The sequence below is a fragment of the Neomonachus schauinslandi genome, chromosome 16, assembly GCF_002201575.2.
Source record: "Neomonachus schauinslandi chromosome 16, ASM220157v2, whole genome shotgun sequence".
Lineage (NCBI taxonomy): Eukaryota > Metazoa > Chordata > Mammalia > Carnivora > Phocidae > Neomonachus > Neomonachus schauinslandi.
Window position 1 is genome coordinate 16889588 of NC_058418.1, and position 16256 is coordinate 16905843.

Genomic DNA, 16256 nt, shown 5'->3' on the forward strand with positions numbered 1-16256 from the left:
AGAAATGGAATGTCCAGCTTACAAGGTAAGAATGCCATACAATGTAGAAAAGAAATAAAATAGGAATTAAAAAATACTTTGAGCTTAGGTTAAACTTGGAATAGACTAAAATGACATTGAGAAGTACTTCCGGGAAAGGCAAGGTGATTCAAGAATCCAAATAGATGGGCAAAAGGTTTTATTTTAAGTGAAATCTATTCTCTCTCTCTTTCTTTCTCTCTCTCCTGTGTCTTGACAGAAAGCATGACCTTGTAATTGAGAACACAGACTCTGGTACCAGAGTGCATGGGTTCAAATTCCTGTTTCTGCCTCCTACCAGCTGTGTGACCTAGGGAAACACACTTAAACTGTCTTCAACATTCTCATCTGAAATGGTTATCAATAATCCCTATCTCATAGGGTGATTGTGAGGAGAAAAATCAGTTAATACAAATCAGATACAAACATGTAAAGAGCTTAGGATAGTGACTGGTACACAGTAAGCACAATGTGAGTTACTAACATTATTACTGTTATTTTTCTAAGAGAAAAACCAAAAGTTTCTTGAGACATATGTATCTATAGGATACTCATTTAATTTTAAATGCAAAGTTCATGAATTATAAATTTTAACCACAAAATCAGGGTAATTGTTTTGTAAGAAAGAAAGTGAGGTACCTTCAGGTTTAAGTTTCTTTATCCAGCCCCCCCACTGTATAAGTTGCACAGGCTCTTCAGATAGAACAAATCAGGACCCTGTGTCTAGCTGTTTTGCCTGCAGGTGGGTCAGATAGTAATAGTGCATTTATAGCAATTTTGAGCATAAACATAATGGGAAATCTGGCCTTTGTCAATGTTTATGCAATAAACACCCCAGAGTTCTAATCCTGCCATTTCATCCTTTCCAGCCTAACAAAGCTCAAACCATTTCTTTGGGGACAGAGGGAAGAAATTACGTTCACTTCTTAAGATAGCCCTAAAATGTACGATGTTGGGGAGAAGATTCTAATTTATCGACAGAGGTAAACTTACCCAGTGAGACCAAGTTACTATAGTTCTCCAACATCACATCCCTGTGCAAGTGTCTCTGAGCAGGATTCACTCTCCCACTCCGGCTGAGAGAAGGCTACGGCCACATCCCTGAATGTCACTGATCCCTGAAACTGCAAACCCACATATGTCTGGTGAAATTGAAAAAAAAAAAAAATGTTTTAAGATGAAAGAAGAGGAGATAATAAGTTTCAACGTAGCATAGAAGCAAATGAATCAGAATATCTGCATGTTCTGGAAGAACCCTGTTGCTACGGTCAAAATTTTCTGTATGCTGTGGGATACCACAGTACTCCAGATCTGTTGAGAAATTGATAAAATAATCCAAGTTTCTCTGTTAAATAAAACAGCATACACAAAGACACTGCCTGCTCAGTACCTAACCTAATAAATTCTCAAGGAATAGTAATCTTTACATTATTTTCCCTTTAAGAGAAATAGGCATTTTTTAAGCATAAAATCCTTAGTTTAGAAAATAGATATTACACAAATTTGTTAATTTCTCAAGCTTCAAGATTATTATGTCAGATCATATCGTAAACATTTTTCCTTATATTAATAAAAAAATTTTCATGATGGCATAAAAGTACCTCTCGTGAATATGTATCAGAATTAGTCATTATTTTAGATTTATATGAGATTTGACCAAATGTCTCTGATTTCCCCAATTCAGGTAATCTACATTAATCTGCAACTTACGATAATAAGCTCATATTGTCATGCAGCATTCCTCACTCAACACTTTTGCTGTTTTTCAGTTAGCGGATTATGATTCAGAATCAAACGAATGTCACCCAAGTCTGGCAGGTCCCGTTCCACCACAAAATTGACCTACTGTCACTCTCAGGCATCACCTGGCAAGAACGATGGTATCAGTGTTTCCATGTCACAGTCATGGCCCTAATGTGTTCCTAAAAGCCTCACAGAGCACGTGATCTCATCATATTAAGACAGACCAATCAGTACAAAATCCCATCTTAGTAGGTCTGTGGAAAATGTTAAATCTTCTGATGTACGGTCAAATGAGGCCAATATCTCAAACTCACAAAACCACTGACTGACACAGGGAGCTCAAATAATTCATGAGACTTCACACCTTCACTGTTCCATCACAGTCCTTCAGCAAAGATTTATCACATGTGATCTTTTCCGTAATTTGCTCAATGAATTAATGAACACCACTTAGAAAAGGGGACCTCATAAGGAAGAAGCAATTGTTTGGCACTGTTTCAAACCGGAGGAATCAAGCAGGTAATGAGATGGTGCTTAATGAAAATATCTATGTAGTCTAAAAATCCCAATATTTCACAGAGAAGCAACTTACATGGGCCATGCTTTTAGAAATGTAAGAACCGATCAGTCTTCCTGGGGGGTTCCTCTACCAGAGAAGTTCAAACTCTAGAAAATTCAGAGCTGAAAGAAAAGGAGGCTTTAGTGTTCCCAATAACTTCAGCCAATAAACCTTCTTGTCCCCACATTTTGGTTCCAAATGATGTTACAACCACCCTCACATGAAATTTTGGAGAACAGAGGGATTCTGGATAAATCCAAACCCCAGTGAACCAAGATGCACACAGCTGGATGCAGAACAACAGCACTTCTTCACGGAAGCCAGAATTAGACACGTCAGCAGGTTTTCTGGACAGGCCTTCATTTTGGGGAGGCTGATCTAGATCGAATGTTGGCCTGCACAGTTCTGCTTTGAACAGATCCTCCTCCCTACATTCCTACATTCTCTTTTTTTTGGGTTGGAATTTTTTTTATTGAAGTATAGTTTCAGTTTCAGGTATATAACACAGTGACTTGACATTTATACACATTATGAAATTATCACCCCAATAAATCTATCACCTGCCACCATACAAAGTTATTATTATTGACTATATTCTCTATTCTACATATCTCTGTGACTGACTTATTTTACTGGAGGTTTGTATCTTTTAATCCTTGTCACTTATTTCACCCATCTCCCTCCCTCCTCCCCTCTGGCAACCACCCATTTGTTCTCTGTATTTTTGAGTCTGTTTCTGTTTTGTTTTGTTTGCTCGATTGTTTTGTTTTTTATATTCAACATATATAAGTGAAAGCAAATGGTATTTGTCTTTCTCTGACTTATTTTACTTAGCATAATACCCTCTAGGTCTCTCCATGTTGTCACAAATGGCAAGATTTTATTCTTTTTTATGGATGAATAATATTCCATTGTATGTATACATGTACTACATCTTCTTTATCCATTCATCTACTGATGGATGCTTCCATATCTTAGCTATTGTAAATAATGCTGCAATGAACATAGGGGTGATGATATCTTTTTGATTTCATGTTTTTGTTTTCTTTGGGTAAATACCCAAAGTGGAATTGCTGGATTGTAGGGTAGTTCTATTTTTACCTTTTTGAGGAACCTCCATACCATTTTCCACTGTGGCTGCACCAGTTTGCATTCCCACCAACAGTGCACGAGGGTTCCCTTTTCCCCACATCCTCACCAACACTTGTTATTTCTTGTCGTTTTTATAATAGCCATTCTAAGTGTGAGGTGGTGTCTCATTGTGATTTTGATTTACATTTCCCTGATGATGAGCAATACTGAGCATCTTTTTATGTGTCTGTCAGGTATCTGTATGTCTTCTTTGGAAAAGTGTTTATTCAGGGCTTCTGCCCATTCCTAAATAAAATCATTCCTACATTCTAAATGAAAAAGAAGCCATACCACCCAAACCAGAACTTCTTTTGTGGGCTCAGGATAACGTCAAGACGGGAGAGAGAAAATAGAGAAGACACTGATCAGGCATTTACTAACACCTCAGTAGCTCAGTTTTCTCATCATTAAAATGGGGATAAGAATATCAACTACTACATATGGTTATCTTGAAGAATAAGTAAGAAAATCCATTTAAAACACTTACTAGAAAATTGGCTTAACATAAGTTAGCTATTATTATTATTGAAGAACATGACATGCCCCTCATTTCATTTTTATAAAGGACATAATTTATTTCCATTTTTTACTTCTCTCTGGCATGTTTTCTTATAATTTTAATGAAAACACTTAGAGCCTGACCTTAAGAATGCAACTTTTCTTTTAAAAAATAGCAGGAAAGATTTCTCTGATGTTTAAATTTCCTCTTTCTCTATAGAAATTACAGAGAGGCACCATTCTGTTACAAGATGCAAAACTGAAATAACTAACAAAGGTTGAATCCTGTTCTTCCTATGCAACTTGGAGATTGGTGTACATGTTCACAACTGCTATCATCTTACTCTCTTTTCTTATATAAATTTGTCACTGGAAGAATAATTTGTACAACAGATCCTTGGAAGTCCTTTCACCTGCACCTATATTTTTTATAAGACATTGCTATAATCCCAAAATGTGTAAATACCGATAAGGCTTTTCAAACAAGAGGATCACTGGTGCTTCCCTCTTCTTCCTGCTGCACGCAAAGAACATTGAGTCCTATAGTTTCCCTGTTTTAGTCTAAGGGTTGAAGAGTCTTTCCTACTTTGCATATCAATTAGCGTGATTCTATTCTGCAGATACAATAAAACCCTATATATCTGCTAACAAAAAACTGGGGCGGGGGGAGGAGAATGCACACCAAAATATTAATATTATGTCTGTGTTTCGGACACATGCATTGGTTTCCTCTACTCTCACACTCACGGTGCTTCTGACACCAACTATGTATTTTTTTTAAACACATCAACAATTCTCTGACACCAGCTGGATGCCCTACAATTCAATTCAGCTCCGAGCTCTGACACTATCTACCTGGAGTTAGCATCAAATCCCACAAGTTAAGGGCTCAGTCCAAGACTGCCCCCACTTCAGAAACCAGTCACAAGTCCCAGGTTGTCACCTGTACTTCTAACCAACTGGCCATAAATTGGGGTTCCCACACCTCCCTCCTCAGGTTCAAAAATTTGCTAGAACAGCTCAGAGAACTCAGGGAAAACACTAAGTTTATCGGTTTATTATACATTAAGGGATATGATAAAGTATACAGATGAATAGCCAGATGAAGAAATACACAGGGTGAGGTCTGGAAGGTTCCAAGTGTAGGAGCTTCTGTCTCTGAGGAGATGGGGTGTGCCATGCTCCTGGCACATGGATGTGCTAACCAACCTGCAAGTTCTCCACACCCTGTACTTTAGGGATTTTTACGGAGGTTTCATCATATAGGCATGATCAATTATTAACTCATTTTCCAGTCCCTTCCCCCTATCCCTGCCCTGAGAATGGGAGCTAGAGCTGAAGGTTCAAGTTTCTTTTTTTCTTTCTTTCTTTATTTGACAGAGAGAGAGAGCAGGAGAGCACAAGCAGTGGGAGCAGCAGAGTGAGAGGGAGAAGCAGGCTTCCTGCAGAGCAGGGAGCCTAATGCAGGGCTGGATCCCAGGAAGCTAGGATCATGAACTGAGCCGAAGGCAGTCGCTTAACCAACTGAGCCACCCAGGCACCCCTGAGGGTTCAAGCTTCTAAACATGGCTTGGTCTTTCTAGTGACCAGGCCCCATTCAAGAACCCAAAAGTCACTTCTTTAGAACAAAAGATACTCCTATTACCCAGGAAATTCTAAGAGATTTAGGAGTTCTGTGTCAGACACTCCTATTAGTCAGGAAATCACAAGGATTTTAGGAGTTCTGTGTCAGGAACCCTGGTCAAAGACCAAATATTAGCAAGCACCAGGAGTAGAAACCAATATAAATACATTTTTTATTATTTCACAGTCTAATAGGTAGAGTTATGGGTAACTTTTTTTTTTAAATGTTAACTTTTTTCATAAATTCTTTGGATTACTGATTTTGGGGGGGGGGAGGACAAGTCTGCCCTAATTCTACCTTCAGAATTTAATATGAAGACTTTTACAATAATTTTACAGTTATAATTAAACAGTTATTCACAGTGGATACATTCTAGACTTTAATAAAACCAAGATCAAATAGGATCATCAGGGAAAAGCAGTACTTGGACATCTTTTAGTTGTATCTCATCAACATAATTATATCTATTCTTCTCTGAAAGACATAATTCAGGTTAAGGGGCCACTGCAGACTGAATGAGAGTATGAACGCAAAGTAGAGAGAACACTCTTGGGTACACAAGGAATGATCCATAAATGTGGCCAAATCCCTCTTCTCCACTAATTAAAATATGTACCGTCCTTGAAAAATATCTCACAAAACCATATGGTAGTAAATGAGATTCATATATAATTTAAGATTTCCTTGAATACTACTGTCCATAACTGTGCATGTAGTTTAAAACTACTTCACATTTTTCTTGTGACTGATCCTTTATAAACATATTTTTGTTAGTTGCATAATACTCCATCACATAAATATGGACTGAGGTACTTAACTATTTATACAATATTGAACTCTAATTTTGTACAAGATCATTCCCAGCTATTAAAATCTTTGCTTGCACACCAACGGTTTTAAATATTTTTATTGCATATACCACCTTTATTAATTGAATAAATCACAATGTTTCTCTCCAGAAAAATACACATATATAAACTACAACTCTGTATGCAATTATAAGTGGTTTGTGGTCACCTGGAAGCCCTAATCAGTCTTCAGTTTAAGAATTTGTTTAAGGGGCTCTTGGGTGGCTCAGTTGGTTGGGCGTCTGCCTTCAGCTCGGGTCATGATCCCGGGGGTCCTGGGATCGGGCCCTGCGTAGGGCTCCCTGCTCAGCGGGAGGCCCGCTTCTCCCTCTCCCACTCCCCCTGCTTGTGTTCCCTCTCTCACTGTGTCTCTGTCAAATAATTAAATAAAATATTTAAAAAAAAAAAGGATTTGTTAAAAAAAAATTTGTTTTTAACAAGTTAAGCTTATTCTATTGCTACTGAATTCTGAAAGGAATGACCCAGAATCACCAATGATGAAGAGTTAATACTTCCTGGGCGCCTGGGTGGCTCAGTCGTTGGGCGTCTGCCTTCGGCTCAGGTCATGATCCCAGGATCCTGGGATCGAGTCCCACATTGGGCTCCCTGCTCGGCGGGAAGCCTGCTTCTCCCTCCCCCAATCCCCCTGCTTATAGTTCCCTCTCTCGCTGTGTCTCTCTCTGTCAAATAAATAAATAAAATCTTAAAAAAAAAAAAAATTAAAAAAAAAAAAAAAAAGAGTTAATACTTCCTGAGTGTTCATTATGTTCCAGACATTGTTTTAAGGAACTTTATACATATTAATACATCTTATCCTTATTATGTCCCTATGAAGCAGGAACTATTGTTATACCCATTTTAAAGATTTAGAAAACAGAGTGTGCAGAGTGTGTAGATTGTAAATATCTAGTAGTGGCAAAGCCAAGATTCAAAGCCAGATATTTCAGACTCAGAACTCATACTCTTCAACAGCATACCACGCTGCCTCTCACTGTCCAATGACGTGTAAACAAATTCTGCTGTCAAATCAAGGCCTAACAAATAAAATTTAAAAAGTAAAATTAGGGGCCCCTGGGTGGCTCAGTCGGTTAAGTGTCTGCCTCTGCTCAGGTCATGATCCCAGGGTCCTGGGACCAAGCCCTGCATCAGGCTTGAGTCTGCTTCTCCCTCTCCTTCTGTGTGCGTGCGTGCTCGCTCTCTCTCTCTCAAATAAATAAATAAATCTTTTTTAAAAATTAAAATTAAAAAAATAAAACAAATGACTAAGGACACAGACCTACCAATACACTCAAACCTACAATCACATTCCCACTTCTAAAAGCTTCTCATGGAAGACGACTGTTATATGCTACTGAAATTATTAAACCAATGCCTATCTTGCTGAACTTGACGATGAAGCCTTGGGAGAAGGTGAGTTGTCTTGTATAGTAGTATCTAGTATGCCAACCAAATACTAATACTCATCTTTTTACTCTATCGAAGTCTAAAAGAAAGCCCTGAGAGCAAACTTCAGGAATTGTATTCCTATAACCTACTATCACGATGCTTAGAAAAGGGATCACAGAATAAGATTTAAATGATTTGTAATCAGTAGTGAGAAATAACAACTAAAATGCTAATGAGAATATTGGGTAAAAAGAGAGGATGAGGGGCCACAGGGAAGGGAAATCCATCTCTAAGGACCCCATCATTCACTGGAAAGAAGACACAGAGTAGGTCACAATTATGTGGAGTACTTCGGGCAAAGGAAAACAAATGTGCTCGTAAAACAAGTTAGTGAACAAAAAGGGGGTAATTTCCCATCCAGTCTCCTCGGGAGCTTTGCTTGGAGAAACTGAAGGCTCTAAAATTCCCGTCTCCGGATCAGTTCCCCGCCTTCCCGATGGGAAGCTTTCATTCAAAGGCTCCATGACCGACCTCCCTCCGGGGACCGTCTGTCTAGGGCAGACCACTTGGCTGTGAGGGGAAAGGGGCAGGAGGCAGCAGGAACCTAGAACACGGCTCACGGTGGCACCGCTCCCGCGCAGCCTTCGCGGGCGCACAGCCCTCGCCCTCGCCCTCACCGTCCGGCACCCCGCTACTCACGCACACACGCGCGCCGGGGACGCGGGCAGCGCCGGCCAGCCCCGGCCAGCCCCCTCCCCGCAACGCCCTGCACTCACTATTTTCCTTCACAGTAGTCCACGCAGCCCTGTGAGCGGGTCGGAGTCTGCAGTGCCCCCGCGGTAAGGCTGGGTGTCGACTCCTCCCTCACAGACCTCAGAGCCGGCAGCCGCGCCAACAATCACAAAAGAGTGGGAGGAAAAGGCAGAGGGCCAGGTTGCCCCGGTGGCCTTTGGGAAATGTAGTCTCAGGCTGATTTCGCCTCATCGCAGTAGCCTGTGGGAAATGTAGTCTCGGGCGGTAAAACCGTAGAAAGCATGCGGCCCACCTCCCATAAGGACCGCCCACTCGGCGCCCGGGAGACTTCTGGGAGTTCCCGTGGGTGTTGAGATTACGCAGGCGCAGGCTCTCGCTGAGCTGACAGCCTAACGTGTTTCTGCGAACTCTAGGACTGGGCGAGTTTAATGGGCTGGTCGTCGGGGCTCAAGGGAGGCGAGTAAGTAAGTACCTGACCCGCCCAGGGAAGGCAGAGATGAGGATTCAGGAGTTCACGATTGCCCGACGCTTGACGCCCAAAGTAGAGAGCCAGCCCAGGACACTGCCGTACCAGACCTCCCAAAACCATAATAATAATATATTCTAAGTTGTGTTATTATTTTAACATAAAGATATGAAAAATAGGTGTTTGAAATTATTTCTTTCTGGATTGTTTACTTTTTTTATTACAGAAATGCTATTAAATAGAACATCAATAGAACTAATAGTGGCAATTAATAATAAGACAAACAGGTGTGAGAAAAATGTTTCCATCCTCTGACACAGCAAGTTCTTACTAAATATTTAAATTTTGTACCCTATATTATTGTGTATTCTTAAGATACATAAACGTAAGACCTTTAAAAAGGAGAATGTAAATACAGTAGGACTAATTAAACATATATATATTTAAAAGAAATGTTTCTTCCTGTCTCATCATACATTAGGATATTTTTACTCTTTTTCAATAATACTTGTCTGAACTGTCCGTGGGTTTTATAGCACTCTTTTTTTTTTTTTTTAAGTAGTGGTAAGACTGAATACAGTCAAATAATCACTTTGACTTGCAAATCTCGTCTTTTTTTTTTTTAAGATTTATTTATTTTGAGAGAGAGAGCACTAGCAGGGAAGGGGCAGAGGGAGAGGAAGAGAATCTCAAGCAGACTCCCCTTTGAGCCTGTGGCTGGGGCTCCATCTCACCAGCCTGAGATGGGTACCTGAGGTGAAACCAAGAGTCTGTAGCTTAACTGACTGAGCCACCCAAACACCCCTGAAGATCTGGTCTTATTAAGCCTACATTACACTATTTTTAGTGTTAGCCCAGTGTTACGATATCAAGTTAAATATACTTTCAGCAAAGTGTTTGCATATGGAATACTTAGGATATTACTTACTAGCAGCAGTATGTTTTCAACCTTGTAGGAATTAGTTTCCAGCTCTCCAAAAATGTCCCTCCACTTTGTTAGCTACAGGTTTTTTTGGTGGAGCAGCTGTTTGTTGGCCACACCCTTTGCCTGGTAAGTTCACCATATAGGTTGTTCGTGTCCAAAATGTCTGTCATTTGGGGGGCGGGGCAGAAGGAGAGAGAGAATCCTAAGCAGGCTCCACAGCCAGGGTGGAGCCCAACTCAGGGCTTGATCTCATGACCCTAATATCATGACCTGAGCCGAAATCAAGTGTTGGACACTAAACCGACTGAGCCACCCAGGTGCCCCTATGTCTGTCATTTTTAAACACTCTGAAACACATTGGATGTCATCAGAAGTTATACCTTTTTCTCAGGGAAAATGGCATTAAATCACAGAGGCAATATCAACTTGTGAAACTGACTGGCTTCCACATAAGCAGCTCAGGGTCCAGGGCTAAAGACAGATCCACAAAAAGGAACTCAATAACTGAGCAAAATATCAGTTCTGAAGACAACCAAATAGAAGTGAAGAGATTAAAGAGATCGGGGTGACTTTACATGGGGTAACTGGGCAAGGTGTCATTAGGATGGAATGCTAGCCCAAGGCAGGGATGAAGTGAGGGAGCAAATGCAAATACATGAATAGAAAGGAAAAGTCCTGACAATGATCATGGCTATAATGAATGTCAACAGGGCTACATGTTAGAGAATAACCCAGGTCCTATTATATGTTTACGCCTTAAGGGACACAACACTCCTGCACACTATCATTATTGAGTATTTTAAAAGGCTCACTTTTCAAATATAAATAAATGTCTTATAATAAACGTATAGACTATAGCCTTCTGCTTCTTTCAGAAACTATTTTAGTTTGAGCCACATGAAATTACCATTCCTCTAAGTCAAAAGAGGTCAAATGTTTGCAGTTTAATTTTGTTCAGTCTAATAAAGTAAACACTCCTCAATTTAATTCAGTCACCATAATTATGAATTTTTGATGGTTATGAATTATTCTATTTTATTAATAAAATAATATTTTACTTATTTTCCTCTTTAGAGTTGTTTATGTTACAAAGCGGCAAACGGATCCCCCACAGTGGGGTTGTTATTCCCACTGACACCAATTCATCTGAATTCACACTCCCCTTGGGACCTGGGCTCCCTACACCAATGCCACACAGGTCCCCCCATTGTCTTGTTCTTGTTCTCCCTCCTGGTCCAAAGCCTCCTTTGCTTCTTAGCCCAGTGCTTCCACTCCCTAAAAGACCTGTCATCAAGGTCTAATTCAAGGTCAAAATATCAAGGGGTCAATTGTATTGTAAGGCCTGAATTTTCTTTTTCTAAATTCATCTAGTTAAAAAAATGAGATATAATTGTGTAAGGTTAAGGTGTACAATGTGTTGATTTGATACACTTATGTATTGCAAGAGGATCTCAACCATAGCGTCAGCTAACACCTCCACCACATCTCATAAGCTATCATCTTTTGTGTGTGTGTGGTGAGAACATTTAAGATCTAGTCTCTTAGCAACTTTCAAGTACATAGTACAGTATTGTTATCTATAATCACAATGTCGTGCATGAGATCCGCACAACTTACTCATCTTCTACTTGTAGGTTTGTGCACTTTAACAACATCCCTCCAGTTACCACATGCCCCCAGCCCCTGGCCACCACAGTTCTACTCTGTTTCCACAAATTTGGTTTTTTCAGATTCCACATGTGATATCATACAGATTTCCTTTCTCTGACTTATCTCATTTAGCATACTGCCTTCAAGGTCCATCCACATTGTTACAAATAAAAGGATTTCATATTTCTCATGGCTGGATAATAGTCCAGTGTGTGTGTGTGTGTGTGTGTGTGTGTGTGTGTGAGTGTGTGTGTGTACCACCTCTTCTTTATCCATTCATCTGTTGACAGACACCTAGCTTGTTTCCATATCTTGGCTATTGTGGATAATGCGGCAATGAACATGGGAGTGCAGATGTCTTTTTGAGCTCTTGTTTTCTTTTTTTCTTTTTTAAGATTTTATTTATTTATTTGTCAGCGAGAGAGAGAGAGCACAAGCAGGGGGAGTGGCAGGCAGAGGGAGAAGCACGCTCCCTGCTGAGCCATCGTGACCTGAGCCAAAGGCAGAGCTTAACTGACTTGAACCACTCAGGTGTCCTTGAGCTCCCGTTTTTCATTTCCGGTGGATATATACCCAGAAGTGGGGGATTGATTGCTCGATCATAATGGTAATTCTATTTTTAATTTTTTGAAAAATCACCATACTGTTTTCCAGTGGTTGAACCAAGTTACGTTCCCATCGACAGTACGAAGATTTCCTTATCTCTACATCCTCGCCAGCACTTGTTATCTTTTTTGCTGACAGCCATTTTAACAGGGATGACATAATATCTCACTATGGTTTAGATTTGCATTTCCCTGATCATCAGTGATGTTGGGCAGCTTTTCCCAGGCACCTCTTCAGTTAGGACTGAGATTGCAAGTGGTACCTTGACATCTCTGAGTCTCACTGGGGCCCAAGGACCACACTGGGAGGTCCCCGGCTCAGGCCACGTAGGCTCCCCACCCCAGGGAAAAAGGCTGCTTACCTGGCTAGCTCCCCCTATCAGCCAGAACCATGCACTGCACCTGGTCCTTAATCGGCGGGTCTCAGTTCCCCGCCCGCTGGTGAAATTACTCATACAAGCCAGGCCAATACTTCCATGGCAACCAGGGGCACCTCACACTCTCATTGCTATAAACCGCCCCTCCCCCAAAGCCCCTTCTCATGAGTGCAACACCTGCGTGACCCTGTGTGGCATGTGATGTCTTGGCCTAGGCTGTGTGTATATGTGACTAATAAACTGTTGGCACTTTCATTTGTCCAGTGTTAGGTGTTTTGTGTTCGACCATCCTGTGTTATTTGGGTTGGGGAAATCTCTCCTTCACCAGCTGTGTAGTGATTAGAACACAAGGCTATCATGAATTCTTAAAATTTTCTGTCAACTTCATTAAAGAATGCAAAGAAGGATATGCTCATGTTAGGATGGGGTGGGGAAGCTCTTTGTAAAAATTGTGAAAAAAACTGGCATAACATAAAATTTACATTATAACCATTTCTAAGTGTACAATTCAATGGCATTAAGAACATTTACATTGCCATGCAACCAACACCAGTATCCATCTCCAGGACCTTTTCATTGTCTCAGACTGAAATTCTGAAACTCTGTACCCATTAAGCAAGAACTGCCCATCGGGCGCCTGGATGGCTCAGTCGGTTAAGTGTGATCCCAGGGTCCTGGGATCGAGCCCCACATCAGGCTTCCTGCTCTGCAGGATCCTGCTTCTCCCTCTGTCTCTGCCTCTCTCTGTCTCTCATGAATAAATAAACAAAATCTTAAAAAAAAAAAAAAAAAAGGATTGCCCATCACCCCCTACCTCTAACTCTTGGCAATCACTGTTCTGCTTTCTGTCTCTATGGATTTGAGTAGTCTAGGTAGCTCATGTAAGTGGAATTGTACGCTTTTTGTCCTCTTATTTCACTTAGCATGATGATTTCAAGGTTATCCATCCATGTTATGGCATGTATCAGAACTTCATTCCTTTAGTCCATTGTATATGTGTACATCACATTTTATCCATTCATCTGTTGGTAAACACTGGAGCTGTTTCCACTTTTGGGTTCTTGTAAATAATGCTACTATGAACATTGGTGTACATCTGTTCATGTTCCTGCTTTCATTCTTTTTGGATATATACCCAGAAGTGAAATTGCTGCATCATATGGTATTTGTTTTTAATTTTTTTGAGGAACCTCTCTACTTTTTCCCACAACTGCTGATTTTTCCACCAACAATGCACCGGGGTTCCCATTTCTCTACATCCTTGCCAACACTTAATTTCCATTTTTTAAAAGATTTTTATTTATTTGAGAGAGAGAACACACGGTGGGGAGGGGCAGAGGGGCGAAAGAAAGAAAGAAGCAGACTCCCTGCTGGGCAGGGAACCCAATTACGTGGGGCTCTATCCCAGGACTCCGAGATCATGACCTGAGTCGAAGGCAGATGTTTAACTGACTGAGTCACGCAGGCACCCCTTAATTTCCATTTTTACACTAATAACTATCTTAATGGGTATCTAATTGTGGCTTTGATTTACATTTCCCTAATTATTAGTGATCTTGAGCATCATTTCATGTGCCATTTGTATATCTTTGGATAAATATCTATTTAAGTCTTTGCCCATTTAAAAATCATTTCTTAAATTGTAAGAGTTCTCTATATATTTTGGATATTAATCCCCCTTATCAGATATATGAAAACTTGCTATCTCCACCACATACATGTTTTATTAGTTTTATTCTGAGGATCAGAATACCTCTTTTTGCTATAAAGCAAAAACCTTTCAAAAATTACCTAGTCCCCTCATCTAGTTCTCATTTGTAGAAGTGGACTTTATTTTGTTTTTAGAAACTGATCACAGATAATGGCAAAGTTGATAAAGTGTCGTGAGTATTCCAGTTTTCATTACATATTATTTTTTCTGTGTACATGATCAGATACTCTCAGAAAAATTATTGTTATGTTAGTACTATTACAACCCTTTTAAATCTTTTTCTCTGTCTCATGACACCAGCTAGATTATCTGGTATAATAGTATATTGAAAAAGTAATAATGATAGCCTTGTCTGGTTGCTAATTTGAAAGCAAAATTTTCTGATGTTTTATCACTAAAATCAGTTTATTGTAGTGGTTTTGTTGATAATATTCTACTAAATAAGGGCACATATTTCTATGCATAGTGTGACATATTTTTTAAAAATATGAGTGGATTTGAATTTTATTTACATTTTTCCATATTTATTAAGATGATGTTATGATTATGTACTATCCACTAATATGGTGAATGACATTTATCTGTTTCCTAGTAATAAATCATTCCTAATAGGAACTCAAGGTATTGCAATTTGTATACATATGAATTCAATTAGCATTTTTTAAAGTTTATTTATTATTTTTAGTAATCTCTACACCCAACGTGGAGCTTGAACTCATGATCCTGAGATCAAGAGTCACATGCTCTTCTGACTGAGCCATCCAGGTGCCCCTAATTAGCAATTTTTTATGACAATCTCATTCTAACCCCATTAAATGAGTTAGTAACTGCTTATTTCTGAAAGATTTTGAGTATATTTGGATTTATCATTGAATATTTCCTAAAACTCTCCTCCTATAAATCTGTCAGGATCTGGGATTTTCTTTTGGAAATTGTTTTAAGATAGGAAATATATCTTTTTTATTGAAGTGTGATTAACATGCAATGTTATATTAGTTTCAAGCATATAACATGTGATTCAACAATTTTACACAGTACTCAATGCTCACCATAAGTGTAGTCATCATCTGTCACCACACGACATTATTAGAATGTTAATTGACCATATTCCCTATGCTGTACCTTTCATTTCTATGACTTACTTATTTTAAAACTGGAAGTTTGTAGCTCTAAATCCCCTTTATCTATTTCACCCACCCCCCCATCCGCCTCCCCTCTGGCAACCACTGGTTTGCTCTCTGTATTTAAGAGTCTGGTTTTGTTTGTTCATCTGTTTTGTTTTGTTTTAGATTCCACTTATAAGTGAAATCATACGGTATTTGTTGTTTCTCTGACTTATCTCACTTTGCATAATGCCCTCTAAGTCCATCCATTTTGTCACAAATGGCAAGATCTCATTCTTATTGATAGCTTAGTGATATTCCATTGTATATGTATACCACATCTTCTTTATCCATTCACCTGTCAATGGACACTTGGGCTGCTTCCAGATCTTGGCTATTGTAAATAATGCTACAAAAAACATAGGGGTGCATACACCTTTCAAAGTAGTATTTTCATTTTCTTTGGGTAAATACCCCGTAGTGAAATTACTGGAAAAGGGGACCCTCGTGTACTATTGGTGGGAACGTAAATCGGTGTAACCACAGTGGAAAACAGTATGGAGATTCCTTTAAAAATTAAAAATAGAAAAGAAATACCGTTTCGATGTTTGTAAGGTTGTTCAGTGAAGATATCTCTGACAATTGGACTTTTGAGTATTGACCTGGAGGAGATGAGAGAACAGGCTATGTGGACATCTGGGATAAAATCATTCCAGGAGATGGGGATATCAATGCAGGGTCTCTTGGACAGAAGGGTTTTGTGTATTTGAGAAGTGGGTGGTAACAACAAGGGATGAGGTCAGAGGTCAGCTTGGGGCAGATCCCACAAGGCCATTATAAGGGTACAGATGTACTGAGC